General features: G+C 35.4%; 1 long non-coding RNA gene across 1 annotated transcript in view; it reads right to left on the minus strand.

The window, feature by feature from the left end:
* LOC102498086 (uncharacterized) overlaps positions 1–18742 on the minus strand; it is a 46409-nt gene that overhangs the window by 21431 nt on the left and 6236 nt on the right. Inside the window, exon 2 of the long non-coding RNA XR_003547622.1 lies at positions 18182–18296. This is a non-coding gene — a long non-coding RNA (uncharacterized LOC102498086). The remainder of the gene's footprint in view (positions 1–18181; positions 18297–18742) is intronic.

Consider the following 18742-nt stretch of genomic DNA (forward strand, 5'->3'; position numbering starts at 1 on the left):
ATTGACAGACTCAACAAACAAAATGCAGGAACCCACAGATTTATTAAGGGAAAAAGCCTGGATGGGACAACAGAATAAACAAAGCTGAGGGCTCCAGAGAAAGATTAACCATTTAAGCTGGGAGTTCTTATCTAAAGCAACAGGTAGCTTTCAACTACAAAGAGTTTCTCATCTATGTGCTGTTGACTATGAAAAACTGCTAGTAAAACATCCTGTGTTGGCTCCTGAGCTACAAGATCATCTTCCTTTCCCATATAGGTCATAGACTCACCCTCTATTGTTGTAATATATAGGTAGTCCATATATTAACTGTGTCTTTATTTAACAAGACAAGATTTCTATCTAGGTCTTTGTATTCAGCAAAGTTATCAAACTGGCCCAGGACTGAAGTTATCAAAGATCCTGCAAGCCCCCTCTTCAAAAGACCCTTCCCAGTAATCAAGATCTAAGAAGATCTAACAGACAAATGGACTTCCTCATCCTGAGAACTATGATTGATTTTACCTGATCTCACAAGACAAACAGCATGTTTTATAATTATTGCTTCCATGCTTTGTATACCCTGTTCCTTAGAGTAAATTTCTTACTATCCCTCACTCTCCTTACTTCCTAAACCTACCTCAATAAATACGCATGTTTTAATAGCCACGGCATGCAGCCTGGAGCTGGCTCTGGCTGTGGCCAGCTGAGAACATGCTAAGGAGCAATGAGGTCTCAGTCTAATATTTTGTTCCTGATCACCTGTGTCACCTTCCTGTGTACGAGCCACCCACCACTGCCGAGACCAGACCCCGGCAATCACACCCCATTGACACTGACAGGGTACTTTCTCTATCTCCCTCCAGCACACATGCCCTCTAGCAACTAAAGAAAAATATGAAAAAAATAGTTCTTGATAAACTGAAACTTTAAACCAATCTTTACTTGACTCTATCGGCTGACGCCACACTTGGAAGGTCCCAAAGAACCTCAGGCCAAGAATTTAATTATACTTGGTCCCACATTTGTAGTGTCTCCAGGTGCCCAAAATAAGTAAATACAAGTATTCTTTAAACAAGCACACTTTTATCAGAAATAATGACTAGGAATAATGTTCTAACTGACAAGAAAAAGATCCCAGAAAGAAGAGTGGCTATAACGAAAAGATGACATAATCACACCTTAAAAAAAGAAATCTAAATTGGAATTATAAATATAGGCCTTAAAGTAAGAATATATTATTTATCTTAAAGCTAATATAACACATAATAAAAATTGAAAAACTATAAAATACAAGGTTGGTATAGTGGACTACATACTCTGAAATAACCTCCAAAAGCAAAGTGAAAAGCTCAGTTGAGCTAGTGAACTTAGCTCTTCCACTACAAAAAAATACGATCTTGCATAATTTTATAACTTTTATGAATTTCAGGTTTGCTGGAAGTAACAAAAGCACTACCCAAAAGTATGAGTTAAAAGAATAGTAATGAGCAGTAAATATATGCAACATGCAGTGCAGCCATGGGGACTATAGATGTACCCATGAAGGAAAGAAGGTAAAATTTGGGGGACCAACAGATGTCATGGTAGTTAAGGCATTGAACTTTCACATGGTCAGTCATGGTTCAAATCTTGGACCTGGAAGCTTACTTTCTCACTTTCCCTCTCTCTTTCTCTGGTGAGCAGACATGTACTATAGCAAAATAATAATAATCATAACAATAATCATAAATTAAGTTAAATTAAATAAATAATTATTTTTTCAAATAATTCAAAGGCATAAGGTTCCAGCTGTTGAATAAAGTAAATATTATGCTTCTGAATGAAGTAATAATTTCAGCTCCCATATCCATCACAGATTAAAATCAATTTAGAATGGACTCAAAATCAAAGAATACCAAATACGTATAGAAACATTTAAAAAGATTGTTGCTAATCAATAAACAATTATCAAATTTAATATGACACATAATATTAAATAGCACTGTATAAAACATATTTATTTTTAATTTTTATAAAAAGAAATAGGCACATAGAGAGAGAACATGTCCTTGGCAGGATCTCATCATAGTGATCACCTTTCACCAACCCTCCAGCAACTCAGGATCGTGGGTCCTCACATGCCCACCAAATATGGTTTCAGGCCAACCAGGGGATACTAACTTACAGTCAGCCATGCGACTTCCAACCCTGCTACAGACTATGCCACTGAGGCTGGGCCCAATATGTGAAATATTAAAGAAATAACAAGTAGAATAATAACAATGAGTAAGCAATAAGAGACTATTTCAAGACAGGAAAAAGATAAACTTTCTAAAACTTTCAGAAAATAAAAATATATATTGATAGTTGCTAACTTTTTAGTGTAATAGATAGAGTTGAAGAACATATAATCTGAAAATAAGAAGCAACTGAACTGAAAGAATGAAGCATGGGCAAGGAGACAGAAAATATTAAAGAGAGATGAACAGATTTGAATAACAAAATGAGAAAATCTAACATGAAAGCTAAGAAAGCTCTTGAAGAAAAGAATAGAGAAAATACGAAAGAGCCAAAACATAGCTTGAACCTCTAAAACACAAAAGGCATAAATTCATGATATAGTAAGTAAAACCTTGACCTGCTGAATCCAAGGTGGCTGAATCCACCTTGCCCACCTCACAGTTTGAGTCCAAGACTAAGTGGCTTGAGAAACACTTCACAATTAGAGTCTCAGGCTCAGCAGCAGAGAAACATATAGGTCATATGTAGGCATGCCCAGATTCTGAAAGGAGGATAGATGGAGGAGAAGGGATTCTGGCATAACTATTCCCCAAGGGCAGTGCTCTCTGTCTCTTTCTCTCACAATCACGTGCACACTATGCAACAATTGGGGAGGAAAAAAAAAAAAAAGTAAAACCTATACTACGCAAAATAAGAAGAAATTTACACCAGGAAAAGAACACTGAAACTGCAGAAAACCTAAACAATGAGAAGATATTAGAAGGAATGAGGAAGCAAAAACAGATGCACTAGCTAAGGATTAGGCTAGATGGTGGAAGAAAGCTGGTTCATCCATAATGAACCAAGAATGTCAACTGGGCAAGTAGATATGCACACCTGTCTGATGAGTTTTGCTATACAAAACTTCAGCAGCTCACCATGTTTCACAAGGTGGACTTGGTTGACAGGAAGGCCTCCTTCTACTGAATTTATTTATATTTATTTATTTGAACTTTTTGTCTTTCTTCCATTAACAAAAAAAGACAGAGAAAGAGAGCAAAAGAAAGAGACAGGTATTCCCAACAGGGCCCTCATGCCACAATCTTACCCCAGTTTCAGACAGTCCCAAATCACAGGCACTCAATGTCAAGCATGTTTAGTGAGGTACCTGTTCATGAAACAAGGACCAACCCACTTTGGTCAGTCTGGCAGTGTTGCATTACTGTTGAGACACCGTCCAGCCCTTCTTGTTCTTTTATAGTAGCCATCCTACCAAATGTGAAGTGACATGTCATTGTGGTTTTTATTTGTATTCCCTCGTGATTAGTGATGAACAACTCTTCTGGAACTGTTGACCATTTTTATGTCATATTTAGAAAAATGTCATTTTGGGTTCTTTACCCATTTTAAAATAGCATTATTTGGTTATTTCGTTATTGGTTGTTTGAGTTCCTAACATACTGTACATACTAACCTATTTTCAGATATGTAACTCACAAATGCTTTCTTCTGACACGGTTCAAGTCCTGGACCTGGTAGCTTTCACTCTATTCTCTCTCTCTCTCTCTTTCTCTCTCTCTCTCTGTCTTTTTCTTCCTCTCTTGTCAAATTAGAATAAATAAATAAAATAGTTTTAAAAAATGCTTTCTTCCATTCTATATGCTGCCTTTTCGTTTTGTTGATTATATCCTTTGCTATAAGAAAACATTTTAGTTTGATGAAGTACCACTTGTTTGGCTTTGCTTTTGTTACTTGTACTTTCAGTATCATATCCAAAAAAGTCAAGACCAATATCAAAGAGTATTTTTTCTGTTTTATTTTAGGAGTTTTGTGATTTCAGGTCTTACTTGTAAGACTTCAATCCATTTTGAGTTAATTTTTCTATGTGCACCTGAATATTTTTTAAAAATATTTCATTGTGAGACCAGCAGGTAGCATGGTGGTTAAGGAACTGAACTTCCCACACAGCTGACCTCAGTTCAATTTCCAGACCTGGCGGCTTGACAATCACATCAGACATATATGCAAAGGTGCCCCAAATCCCAAGGTGAGAATGGAGAAGGGATTGATTTCTCACTTTCCATCTCACTGTCTCTTTCTCTCTGACAAGTGCATGTGTCCCTATGGCAAAACCTTTAAAAAATAGAGAAAAAATGTTTAATTGAGCCACTTGACAGATGGCATAAAGGAATTATTAATATTAAAGAATTAGTATCCTATAAATAGCTTACTCATAAAGCAAAAATCCCTTAGAAGTTAATTTAATACATTCCAAATTCTTCTATGTTAGAATCTAAAAACATATTATAAATAGCTTATGAATTAAAGAAAGTAAAAAGGAAGTTTAAATGTATTAAAATTAAGCAAAAGTGAAAAGATGACATATAAAAAATTATAAAATCAAATAATTAATTACTTATAAATCTGTAGCTTTAAAAGCTTTCATTTAAAAAGTGGAAAATGCATTAGAATAGGAATGAAATATATTTGGGAGCTTAGGCTATTAATAAATAAAGGATAACTTAAACTTAAAATTACCAGAAAAGTAATAAAAGATGATATTACATAATTATTAATTTTGTGTGTTACACATTAGGATAATAGAGCCAAGGCATTTAGGACATTTTCTGTAGACACACTTTTTTAAATGCCAGGAATTAGTCAACTTTCAGTTAAAATTAATAAGCAAAGCATCATGAATGGTAATATTAAAGGTAAGAGGCCATAAGAGAATAAGATCGACTACATAAAGTGTCAGAACCTACCTGAGTAAATACTGTTTGCTACAAAAAATGTTATTATGGATTATATCTAATATAAAGAATAACAAAATAAAACGATTTCTTTAAAAGTAATGGTACAGGCTTTAGCTTCTGCAAGTAGCTGAATAAATGCTAAAAAAAAAAAAAAAAAAAAAAAAAAACAAAAAAAAAAAACTTCTTGGGACCAGCAGTTAGCATAATGGCTATGTAGCTGGACTCCCATGTAGTTGACCACCGTTTGAGTCCCGGACCCAGTGGCTTAAACTCATGCCGGGTGCGTGTGTGTCTGTGCCCAAGATCCCAAGAGGAGAATGGAGGAGAAGGGATTGTGGCGTGGCCATCCTCCGTGGGGGGAGGGGGTGATTTCTCACTTTCTGTCTCTTTGTCTCTCTCTTGTCTTTCTGGTGAGCACACGTTCCCTATAGCAACAACATCTCCCAAAAAAAAAACTTCTTGCTGATAGTGACTATAAATTCTAGGCAAACTATGTTTAAAAAAAAAAAATGCTACCTGGAGGTACTGGAGAATGTACTTTAGTACACAGTAATGGGAAGGGAAGGGGGCTAATATTTGGAAAAAGAAAATATCATGGTTGAGTCCTTCACTTTTAATAGAAATAAAGTAAACTGAGGGCAGGGCCTAGTCAGTTTCATGAGCTTATACAGAGTTATTTTTTAAAATATGCTTACAGACACAATGAACCAGAAATGTAATGTTTATGAATTATTATATGGAGAATGTTCTAAGATTACAAAATTCATCAGACATTTTTAAAGGGAATATGTAGGAGAAATACTTATATAGAAATAGGATTGATTCAAGGATCTAACATATATTAAGCATTGCAAAAAAAATTACCATGTTAAATCTGGTATGGGTTCTGCCATAATCAGCTTATGGCTAATTATATCATTAATCAGTCTTATCAACAAAATACAGATTAAATTTCTGTGAGTGTTCAGAGGAAGGACTCATACAAGTCTTTAAACAGAAGAACATTTGCGATAGGACTTAAGGAATGAGGAGTTTGAGATTTTGCAGAGAAAAAGAGAAGGGCATTGCAGGAAGGACAAGAATAAGCAAAATTAAAGAGGTAGAAAGCGATTAGATGCTTGGGAACAGTTAATAGTGGAGGACAGGAGCTAGACTTGAGGATCAGTAAATGTTAGTGTCAGGAAAAGTATTTTGATATTTGAAGGGGCCGAGGTCACATCACTAAGCGCTTTTAATACCAGCAACAAAAAATGACCAAGATCACCTCCATATCTTACTTAGAATGTAATAATAATAAGAGTAAGAGGGGAATCCTTAATTAATACTCTTTTCAAAGAACTTGAAATGTCTAAATAGAGAAAAGGCAGTAAAGTAGCTATGATTTAAGTAAAAACATAAAAGAAAAAGTATGTTGTAAGATTGAGACCATTTAAAATATACAGGTTAGTGATGAGTGAGGTTAGGAAGAATGGGTTAGATAAAGAGGAAAATGGGGGAAGAAAGACAATAAATAGGGCATACCCTTCTTCCAGAATATTTTCCAGAAACATTAGACAAAAAAAAAAAAAATACTGTCCACTCAAGTCTGAGTATAAAAGAGCTAGGAGACTAAATGATAGGGCTGGTTTTCAACACACACCTTGTGTGTTAGACATAAATCTGTTAGTAGTGAGTGTGATTATGTCAGCAACAGGACAGACTGGGAAGCTCCTGACTCTCCCTCTTCTTTAAAGATGCACCAAATAAACATCTATTCATAGATCAATTCTGAGAAAGTCAGAAACCAGTGAAGAAACTCCTATCCTCTGGGCAACTGAGAGAATTAGCCATTTCAAAAAGGTAGGAAAAGCTAAAGCATACTTGGAAGCAGACCACACCCCCGTCTGTTCCTTTCGGAAGGAAATATCTCAACACACAGTTAAAAAAGGAATGCCCTCTGAACCACATATAGCACCATAACTCTAAGCCTCCCCCATGGTTTTGCTCTTAGTTCACCAACTCTGGGAGCAGATGAGAGTAGGCATATGAATTTCTGGAGTTCACTTAAAGAAATCAGCAGTTTTATGCATGTATGCAATCACTTCCAGGAGCTTCATCCCCCTAGGAGCAGTAAAGAGAAGGGATTTAGAATCAAAACTCCTCATTTCTCTAACATAGGCCCTATGACAAACTTTATATGGATATTTGACTGCTTAGCTTCTATCTAACTTGCATGAAGGAGTTAAAGGGACTGACAGTAAGTAGCCCACTGGCAACCTGAGAAGCAGATCAGCACCTCCAAAACCTTCTCCCCTAGCTCAGCCTAGTGATAATTCTAGGAGTCTGTCCTTGTATCAAGGGCCCCAACATTTACAGTTTCCACCTGGGGGACTGCATCCTAAGCCACTTAGTTCTTGGAGCAGAATTAACTAGTCATATGTGAATCTCTCCAGTTCACAGAAAATAGCAGTGGCTTTAGGAGGGTATTCATGGAGGAGGAGGTTTATGGGCATTGACCCCTGGGAGCAGTACAGAGAAGGGGCTATAAAAACTCAGCTCCCTGATTCCCTGTAAAAGAAATGCTTGCCATGCACTGATCATGCCAATTTTTAGAGCTACCTTCTGAGTGACTGCATCCTAAAGTCCTCCTAGTTTGAGCAGACAGAGAGGACTAGGCATATGCAAGTCTCCCTAGATAACAGAACAAAGAGGTGATGTTAAATGGGAATCCAGAGGTGAAAAAGTAAAAAGTTGAAAGCATTTCCTATAACATCAGGAACAAGACAAGGTGGATGCTCTCATCACATCTGTTCAACATAGTATTGGAAGTTCTCGTCAGAGCAATTAGGCAAAAAGAAATAAAAGTCATCAAAATAGGAAAGGAAGAGGTGAAACTGTCTCTGATTCCTGACATGTTTTCACACTGAGAAAACTAAGACTTCACCAAAAAAAATCAGAACTGATCAAGGAATTCAGTAGTTTGAGGATACAAAATCAACTTATAAAAATCAGTAGTGTTTCTAAATATTAACAAACTATCTGAAAAGGGAACAATCCCATTTACAATAGCATCAAAAAAAATGAAATACTTAGTAGTAAATTTTACCAAGGAAAGCCTCTGATACTGTACACTGTTGATAAAGAAATTGAAGATGACATAAATATACTGAAAGGTATCCTTATTCATGTATTGAAAAAATTAATGTTATTAAAATCTTCATACTATCAAAGTGATCTACAGATTCAATCAAATCCTCATCAAAATTCTCATGTCACTCTTAACAAATTTTTAAAATTCCTAAAATTCATATATAACCACAAAGGATACAGAATAGCTGAAGTTACCTTGGGGAAAAACACAAAGTTGGGGGAATCATATGACTGGTTTTCAAAATATGTTACAATGCAGCAGTAATCAAAACAGCATGGTACTTGTATTTAAAAAAGACACATGAACCAATGAAATAGTATAAAAAGCCCAGAAATAAACCCAGATATTAATGATTAATTGATTTTTGAAAAAAGTATTTAGAATCACATTGAAGAATAAATGGTGTTGAGAAATAGGATATCTATATGCAGAAAAATGAAAACAAACCTTCATCTCAACCCTTATATAAGTATCAACTCAAAATGGATTAAAGACTTAAATGTAAGACCTGATACTGTAAAACTACTAGAAGAGAATATAGGGGGAAAGCATAATGGCATTGGTCAATGAAGTAATTTCTTGGATGAAACCTCAAAAACACAGGTAATGAAAGCAACAATAAACAAATGGGGAAAAGCATCTGCAAATATGCTCATCTGCAAATGAGGAAACAACCTACAGATTCAAATAAAATATTTTCAAATCATGCATGGGATGAGAAACTAATATCTAACATGTACAAGAAACTCAAACTACTCAACAACAAGAAAACAAATAACTATTAATAAATGGACAAAGGACATGAATAAACATGTTTAAAAAGAAGGTATAGAAATGGCATATATCTACAAACTCAGCATTTCTATTCATCAAAGGAATGCAAATTAATACCACAATGGGCTATTGCCTCATACATATTACAATGGCTATTATCAAAAGATGAAAGAAAAGGTGGGTGAAGAGAAAAAGAAACCTTTGTATACTACAAATTAGTATAACTACTTTGAAAAGAGTGCAGAGATCCTTCAAAAGACTAAAAATAGAATTACCATCTTGTCCAGCAACCTCCACTTCTGCATATTTAGCCAATGAAATTGAAATCAATATGCCAGAGATATCTTCACTACCATGTTCATCACAGTATTATTAACAACAGCCAAGATGTAGAAGCAGCAAAAGTGTCTGTCAATGGACAAATAGACTGAAAATGTGGTATATCTGCACACAGAGAAACAAATACCACATAAGCTCATTTATACGTGGAACCTACAAAAATCAAACTCAAAGTAGAGAATATGATGATGGTGGTTACCAAAGGGTAGGGAAGGAGTACATGGGAAAAGGGAAGATATTGGTCAAAGGATATTAAGTTTCAATAAGACAGGAGGAATAAGTACTAGTAATCGTTTGCACAGCATGCATGCCAAGTACAGATAATAATAATAATAATAATAATACTGCATATTTCCAAATAGCTAAAAGAGAGGTCTCCTAAATGTTCTCACTACAAAGAAATGATAAGTATTTGAAGTAATTGGATATGTTAGTTAAGTTGATTTAATCATTCCACTATGTATACATGTAAAAAAACATCATATTATATCCCATAAATATACACAACTTTTATTTGTCTATTGAAAATAAAACAACTTTTTTAAAAAGTGAGTATGGGAAAGAAAGAAAGCAGAAAAAAATATTCTAATATACCAAGAAATAAATTATTCTTTAAAAAATAATCAAATAATTATGGAAAAATTCTCAGGAGGCTTAGAAGACATGTGTACCTTAGGTAAACTGAATGGTGTAAGTAATTGATGTCTAATGTTTTCAAGTTATTGCCACATATTTCAGTTCTTGAATCAAAACTACTATGGAATTCTTATTTGGAGGCTGGGCAATGGTCTATATTTGAATTACTGTTTGCTCAGCCTATTCCTTTTCTGTTTTCACTAAATTGAGAAGGTATCTTTCTCCAGGACAATCCAGGCAGTTTTTAACACACACATACGTACACACACCCTCATTGTTATGTGGGTGCCCTATTGAACATGAGAAAGATGAGAAACAGCACACATAACTGATAAACATTGTCTAATGGGATTTTCTCTCAAGAAACTGAGGATAATCCAATGAAGCTGCCAGTTAAACACAGTCCAGGCATTTCTCTGGTGGCATGATGCCCAGTTTCTTCATTACCAGCAAACATCAATTTTCAGAGGGAAGGAGAAGGAGAGGATCTTGTTAGAAGGTTTTATGATTTTCTCCTAATGTCAAATGCCATCTCTAACATGGGTATTTCTGAAACTTCAGGGAAACCATTTGGCAATAACAAATGTAAATCAGTACAAGAAACTGCACATATTGAAATGTTCACTTTGTAAGTTAAATAATGTGATTGAATGTATAAAAAATAAAAATAAAAATAAAAATAAAAATAAAAAAAGAAACTGCAATTACCATTTTCTGAATACTAAATCAAACAGAAGTAAACAAATACACACAAAGCATCTCAGACATACAGATACACATGCCTGTGAAATCTGCAAATTACCCGAAGTTACTCTCTCCATCTGGACAGACTGTGTGGTGCATCTTCCTTTTCTCCTGTCATCTATTCTAACATGAAATGATTGTCTTATCTTTTTGTATTTAAATTTAAAAATACTACTTGAAATACTATTTGAATCTCTTTCACTTGTTTTGTCCATGTACCAGAACATATCACTACCAATGTAGGTAAATTCAACTTTTATGCAACACAATTTATTGGTAGCACATAGACTTGGCACAGTTCTAGGCATGGTGATAGCAGTGGGAATTCGCCAATGAATGAAACACACTTTCTACTCTAAATAAGCTTAACAGTTAGTGGAGGGTTATAAGACAAAGAGAGAGGTAGCACCAAAGGAGCAGGAATTTTTTATTATTTAGCTTGCTGATACATTCTCAAAACCTAGAATAAGATCTAGCATATACCAGGTGAGTGAATAAATGAATGAATGAGAAAACACAGGCGATTATGGCAATACTTTAGAAAGGCAGCATTGAGCTGTTCACCACTGCTATACTTCAGAATGTCACTCTGCCTACTGGGCTGGCCTTGCTATGTGGACCTCTGACTATGGTCTCTCCACTTTGTACACACACTAGCCTTCAAGATTTTTAGACCCCTGCCCTGTCTGCTTTGCCAGTGAGCACTACACTCAACTATACCTACAATGCTCCTAGAGGCACATTATCAAGACAAAGATTATCAAGGAAAATCTGATAACCAAATATTAGCTTGAAAACAAAGGGCACCTGTCACATTGGTTTTAATTACCCCTTTATTATGCACCAGGCCTGAGTCACAACCCAAAGCTTCAGTAATAGAGAATTAGAATATTTCCTAAGCTCTACCTATAAGCTCTCTTTATAGTTTTAAAACATTCATTAATATATTATTACCTGGGGTTGCATATGATAAGAGGTAACAATTTCTGCCCTCTTTCCAGATTTCTGTTATTTTATAAAATAGGAAATATTGAGGAGAAAGCATATACTATTCTCTATACTCACCTTACTTTTTGCATAAGATGAAACTGTGACTTTTCTAAACAGAGTGGGGTACCAGCTTCTTGACACAGTGGTAATATGCTTCTCAAAAAAAGCCAGATCTCACATGGCCACCACAGTTTCAATCCCCAGCCTGATCAAACTGGAACATGCTGGGCAAGTGTGCAAGTACACAAGACCCAGCAGGCTAGAGGACTAGAGGAGGGGAACTGTGGCATGACCCGATCCTGTAAAGGGTGTTCTCTCTCTCACTTCCAATCTCTCTCTCACTCTCATGTGTGTGCACATGAGCTCTATCATGAATAAGAAAAAAGAGAAAAAAGACTTGAAAAAATGTCCAACCATGCATAACCCAGCCCTTTTTTTTGCTCTCTTTGGGTTCAGCCTGCCCCCAGATGCATACAGTCTTACTATCTCCAGGCGGAAAGGTTACTGAGGTTGAGCAGACTTGGTTCCTGAAGGGAAGGCTTGAAATTGTCTCTGCCCTATAACTATGTAAGCTAGTAATGTACCATAAAATCCTGTAAAAATTACTGGAAGTCCATTTGAACCTCAGATACAAGTTAAGTTCTCCATTGCATTTTATGGTAATCAGTGGCTGTTTTGACCATAAATGACTAAAGTATCTTTTGCTTACTTTTTTCTAGAACTTGGAGAGAAGAGAATATCTAGTTGGCTTCTACAGAATCCTAATGCTGACGAAACAGGAATTAATATTAACTAGCACTTACTAAATCAGTGGTCTTAATGCTGGGTAAAGTTTATATCATTTAATATTTACACTACTTTATACATGTAGAAATTGAAGTACAGTGGAATTACATGTGTCCAAATCCATATAAGAATTGTATTGAATTTGAATTTATGAGCAAAGAGGTTCTATGTCAAATGGGATTGTGTTAAGCACAACTGATTGAGTTTTATGAGATAAAAATGGGAATTAGCTGTACTAGAAGATTAGTAATATAGAATAAAATGTATATTAAGAGTTATAAATCACAATCATATTTATTAGTTTGTCAGAAAATCATGATGCATTTTTTAATTGAAAAATATGGAAAAAATACAGCATGACATTTCCTACAACCCAATATGTAAAAGGCCGTGTAAAAGATCCCATGTCATAGTTTTTATCTTATTTTGGATCCAAAGCCACTAAACTAAATCAGAAGAATTTGTCTGATAGGGCAAAAGTAACCTAAGATGGAAAAGTTCAAGCACATTGCACATACACATCTACAAAAATACAGTAAGTCTTGAACACAGCGGGCAGAAGTCTCCAAAAACATCACTGCTACAAAATCTCACACAAACTGTAATCCAATGAGGAGCAACTTTTGGTCACACTAACTCTACTTTATCTTTTTTTTTTTTTTTTTTTTTTGCCAACTACCTCTTCTTTTTTTTTTTTTTTTTTTTTTTTTTTTTTTTTAAGATTCTTGCCATATGGCATATGTGCTCTCCCGAAAAAGAAGGGTGAAAGGGAGAGTAAGAAATCACCCCCCAAGAGGGACGGCCACACTACAATCTCTTCTCCATTTTCTTAGGATTTTGGATATGCATGCACATGCACCTGGTGTAATGTATTTTTAGGTTTGGTCTCTGCATTAGCTGTTTTTTTATTTATTTAAATTTATTTATTTACATTCATCCACTGTACATCATTACAGCATACAAAATGAGATTTTCCATCCAAAGTATACTGTATATCAACAAATACATCAACAAACATGTTATCATCAACAAATAATTTTCTATTTCTTGTTTCCTGTATATTTTGCTTTTTTTTCCCAATCCTTGATTCCCTATCTCTTACCCTCTGCCATCTCCCACTCTCCTCCCACACCGTCTCTGGTATCTATGTTCGCTTTCTATACTTTGCCCCCCCACACACACACATTTTATTGAGTCACTAAAGATCTTAATTAATCTAAATATTTTCATAGCAAGCACAGCTGATTCTGGGGATCAATCCACAGCTGTCATGTGGGGGTCCAGTGTCCCAACTACTATACAACCTGCTGGCCCCACTCTACTTAATGTAGAGAACTTCCTACATACTGCACATGGTAGCCACTTTACTTGTTTGGTTTAAGCCTCCTCAAGGAAGTTTGTCGTTTTACAGAATCATGGTTTGTCATTTACCCAACTAGCTGGCATGGCTACGCGGAAGGTATTCTCTATTGCGGGATTGCAGAGCTCATTCCTTACATGACCTGAGAAGTTAATCTGGAAATCCTGACCATTTTCAGCAGCTTTGGCTCATATTTTGTTCCCTATTCTTAAATGAAATAAGATATCCTTGAAATTTATTCATCCGTACTTCTCTTATCAAAGAATATTATATATTTTCTTTTAAAATAATTTTTCAATTATTGAAAAATTTTACCACATAGCTTAGAAGAGTACAAATGTTTACCATCTAAGAAAATTATTTATCAGCATGTCATTTTTCTTACTCTCTTCAGCATGAGTAAGTATTCAAGAGAATACTATATTATAATATTCATAATAAATGAAATAATTTCAAATGGTATCAGATCAAATTTGTTTTTTCACAGCTTTACCTACCAGCAATATTTAATAGCCCCAAATGTATTAACATGACTCAAATATACCTAATTATATCTACATTGAATTTTTATGCCTTTATCTATGCCAGAATTTGTGAAATAAAATAGCATATGACTATATGCAGAAACTAATTGAATCACATAATATTATGAGCATATTTTATATGTATTTATAAGTACATTATCAATGGTAAATTTGGTATATTGAGTAATATTACTGTGAAAATACCTCATAACAAAATACCCTCAAAGTCAATGGCTCATAATAAGCATACAGTGTTTAATGCCTGTATTGACTTAAAATAAATGGATGGAATTAAGCTATGTGGGGTGAGTCTGCTGACATGAACCAGCTTACGTGTCTGCAAGTTGTCAGGTTGGCGAATAGAAGTTCTGCTCATAGGGTAACTCTGTTCCAAACTAAGAACACACATTTCTTATCTTATCCAGTGTCTATTATCTTTCTTGGAGTACCAGGTTGGCCAACGCATATACTGCTCATAGCAAAGGCATAAAAGTGAAGAAGGAAACTAACAAGACCTCTTAAGTGTTAAGTTCAAATATGACTCCATGTTGTTACTTTCTCATTTTGTAAAAACTCACCTTGTGACTGAACCCAATGTGAAGGGTGGAGAAATAATTCCCTCTTCTTTAGTGGGAGAAACTGTAAGGTCACATGACAAAAGGTGTTGATATAGAAAAGTGTGAAGCCAACAATATAGACATCTATCTATATTTGATATTTATTAAAAGTCAAAGCTTTTCTCAGTTACATTGCATCTCTGGACAAAAACAGATGTATTCATCCATTCAGTGAGTGCACCTAGTATGTGCCACACTCTGCATGTATAATAGAGAATCAAACAAACTTCCCTGTGGCGAGCACTACATACGGAAGCCATCTTGAGCTATCCACCATCTTGGAAACCATTAGGCTTCACTTCCTCACTGAGCAAACCTTTTCTCAGAAATCATGTGACCAACCTTTCTCCCCGGAAGTGGTTGGGTTTCTAGGCAACAGGAGAGATCCACCCATATCAATGATTGGTTCATGCTGTTCTATCTCATTTGCATTTCGGGCAACCAATTGGTTCCCACCAGCTGTATATAACTCGCCATTTCTCCTCAATAAACGGAAGTAGATGGAAGAAGACAACTTGATCAGCACCACATATTGTGTGTGTGTGTGTTTGTCCCATCTCTCACTCCCTCCCCCAAGGAACCTGTTCAACTGTCCCACGGGCTGGAACACTTCCCACTCTCATGAAACTTAATATTATAATATAGAGGGAAAAAAAAAGAGAGAGAGAGCGAGCCCTACTGAGATAGAGAGATATAGCTTGTAGCACAAACAACATAACAAAAAGAACTGTTTCAATCCAATAACTCAGGGCATAAGGCTAGAAATCTTCCAGCCATGTTTAAGTATTATCACACTGCTCTCTTTGGACCAGTGATTCTGAGTCCAATTCTCAGCTCTACTGCTTACCAGCTAAATGACGTTAGACAACTTATTACCCACTCCAGGACTCAGTTTCTGCAAATAGGAATGATAAAAATATGACTATCTTATTTTCCATGTTATTAAATTTACAACTAGGTTACCTAGGGTGGAAGGGATAATGATAAAGTACTTGTTTATGGCTTGAATCTTGGGAGTTATAATCTTGCTTTTGCAACCAACTCAAGGAGTAATATTGAGAAAGTAGCCGTTCTGTCTACTGTTTACTACAATGTAAAATGGGGCTATGAATGCTCCTAGCATGAACTGCTAAGAAAAATGAAAATAGAAGTTAATGTGACGCAGATTCTCAGTAACCTAGTATTACTAGTAATAATTTTATAGTGGTAGTAGTTAAATTCAGTTATTTAGAGAGTGATAATAAAGCCTAGTATTTCCCATAGTGTATAAGTAGCCTGGGCAAATTGGAATAAAAAAAGCTATGAACTCAAATAAAATAAAATAGTGGAACTTATATTAGTGTTTCAGTTTAATAATTGTTTAAATTATTCTTGTCAGCCCAGCAAATAGATGAACTTTAATAAAGATGAAAATCTCTCTACAAAATGGCAACCAAAAGGTCATCCTTGTGGTTTTAAAGAAGAGATTGAGATGAAGAGGTTTAGTCATTCTAATCTTAACTACTTACTTACTACATGATCTTGGGTAAGTTTTTAACTACTCAAGGACTCAATTTCTGGACTAGAAGATGGCGTTATGGTTACATTGCTAGACTCCCACATGGACAACTGGAGTTCAAGTCCCGGATCTGGAGGCTTGAAACGCTACACATGTATGCATCTGTGCTCAAAATCTCTAGAGAAGTATGGAGAAGAAGAGATTGTGATGTGGCCATCCCCTTTGGGGGTGATTTCTTGCTTTCTGTCTCTCTGGCGAGCACACGTACCCTATAGCAAAAATCTCTTTTAAAAGAAAAGGACTCAATTTCTTGCAAAAATTATATTTGAGCAAAATATGCAATGTTTATCACAGTGGCACAAAAATGTTAAAAAAATCCATTAATCCATTTGTATTTCTGATCTTGCCCAAATCCTGTGGAAAAATTGAGAAAAGCCCAGTCGAAGAATGGTAAAGGTAGCTAACATTTATTGAACCTCTTAAAGATGCCAGATGTTATGCTTAGCACTTTATAAGGAGTATCTCAGTAAATCTTCAAAATAATCTCCTAGGAACACTATGGATTGAATTTTACAGATGTACCTTAGAGGGCTATACTAACTTGCTCAAAGGCCTTCAGCTGGCAAGTGGCAGAACCAAGCATCAAATCCACATCCCTTTTCCTCTTGAGACCTTGTTCTTAGTCTCTATGACATGCTGCCCCCCTTTCCCTCCAAAAAAATGGAACTACATGAGTCAGAAACAAGAACAATTAAAGTAATAACTATTTTACATAGGTATGCATTCAGTTATTTACTTACTCATTCAAAAAGCTGTTGTTGTATTTTACTGATAGATGTCAAAATACAAAGATGATCAGGATTTAACTTCTGTTTCAGGGGCTCTTTTACTTACAGAATTTCAATAGCAATTGCAGGTAAGTGGGCATAAAATTTAGGAAGGAGCTTTATAGGCAAAGTGACACACAGCACAAAAACAGGATTTTCTACCTAAAAACATGTCAGTACTTTTGACCAAATTCTGAAATGATCAACTCTAAACCCAGGAGAAAAGAGTTGTGTCAAATTGACTAATCTAGCTTGTTGCAGAACTGTAAGTAGAAAACTGGCACTTCAGTCTTTCGTCTGCTCTAAGCATCAGATCAAAATAAATAGTATCTGTCATATGTAGCCCTTGATTTCTAACATTTCCATTGACATAGTCATTCTAAAATCCAGCTTTAGGATCTGAACTGGAACTTGTCAGTACAGACTATCGTTGATTTATGATGATTCTACTTAAGGATTGTTTTACTTTTTGATGGTGCAAGAGCAAAACTATTTAGTAGAAACCATGTTTCAAATTTTGAATTTTAATACATTCTCAGGCTAGTGATAAGAGATATGGTACTCTGGCAACACTGAGCAGTGGCAGCAAGCCATTCTGGTTTTCACTTTTAGTATAATATTCAATAAATGACATGAGATATTTCAACACTTTATTATCAAACATGCTTTGTGTTAGATCATTTTAACCAATTATAAATGTGCTAAGCACATTTAAGGTGGGCTAAGCTATAATGTTTGGTAGGTAAGGTGTATGAAATACACTTTCGATTTATGGTATTTTCAACTTACGAAGGGTTTGTTGGAATGTAAGTCAAGGTGTATCTGTAGAAGACTCAAATTTCACGTGGTTCTCTGCACACCTGGATTAACGTACTCAGTGAATATCACTAATTTTCATCAATATTCAGCTCTCCTACCCCTTTGTGCATCAAGACAACACTTCTGAGCTCATAAGGGAGTAGACCCATGTGACACATTACAACTAATGAAAAAGAATGGAGGATATAGGTATTTCTTACCTTCCAGCAGTGAAAAGTTCACAGGGTTTCTTCAGGTACTGTTATTCCCCACTGTAGTAGCCTAAGAAGTAACTTGTTCCTGTTGCTGCTGCCACCATCTGTCAGCCTGGTGTCACTAAAGGATTAAGAAATAAACTATTGCTATGCCTCTAGGATGAGCATAGTTTTTGCTCTCTTAGCATAATCTGACCAATTTAATGTAAATTCCACGAGATATGCATTACTGACAATGAAAGACATTCAGGATAGTAACTATGGAAAAATGCACTTTCTGTGAGAAAATAGAAAGGAAAGTGCAAATTGAGGAATTCCCAGATTTTACAGAAGTCTTGAGAAATCAAGTCATTTCAGGCAAGTTTTTATTATGGTAGGCTTCTCAATAACTCCTTGAATGATATATGTATTAATTTGTGTAGCAATGTATTTAACTAAATAATTTAAATACTCAGTAAATATTTATTGCTATTACCATGCAGAGGTTCAAGAGGTAATGCTGATATGTAACAATGAACCAGACAGTATGTGCTTTCAAAGAGTTTAAGGTCTAGATTGGAATGTAGG

Source organism: Tupaia chinensis, unplaced genomic scaffold (genome assembly GCF_000334495.1).
Source record: "Tupaia chinensis unplaced genomic scaffold, TupChi_1.0 Scaffold144529_1, whole genome shotgun sequence".
Taxonomy (NCBI): domain Eukaryota; kingdom Metazoa; phylum Chordata; class Mammalia; order Scandentia; family Tupaiidae; genus Tupaia; species Tupaia belangeri.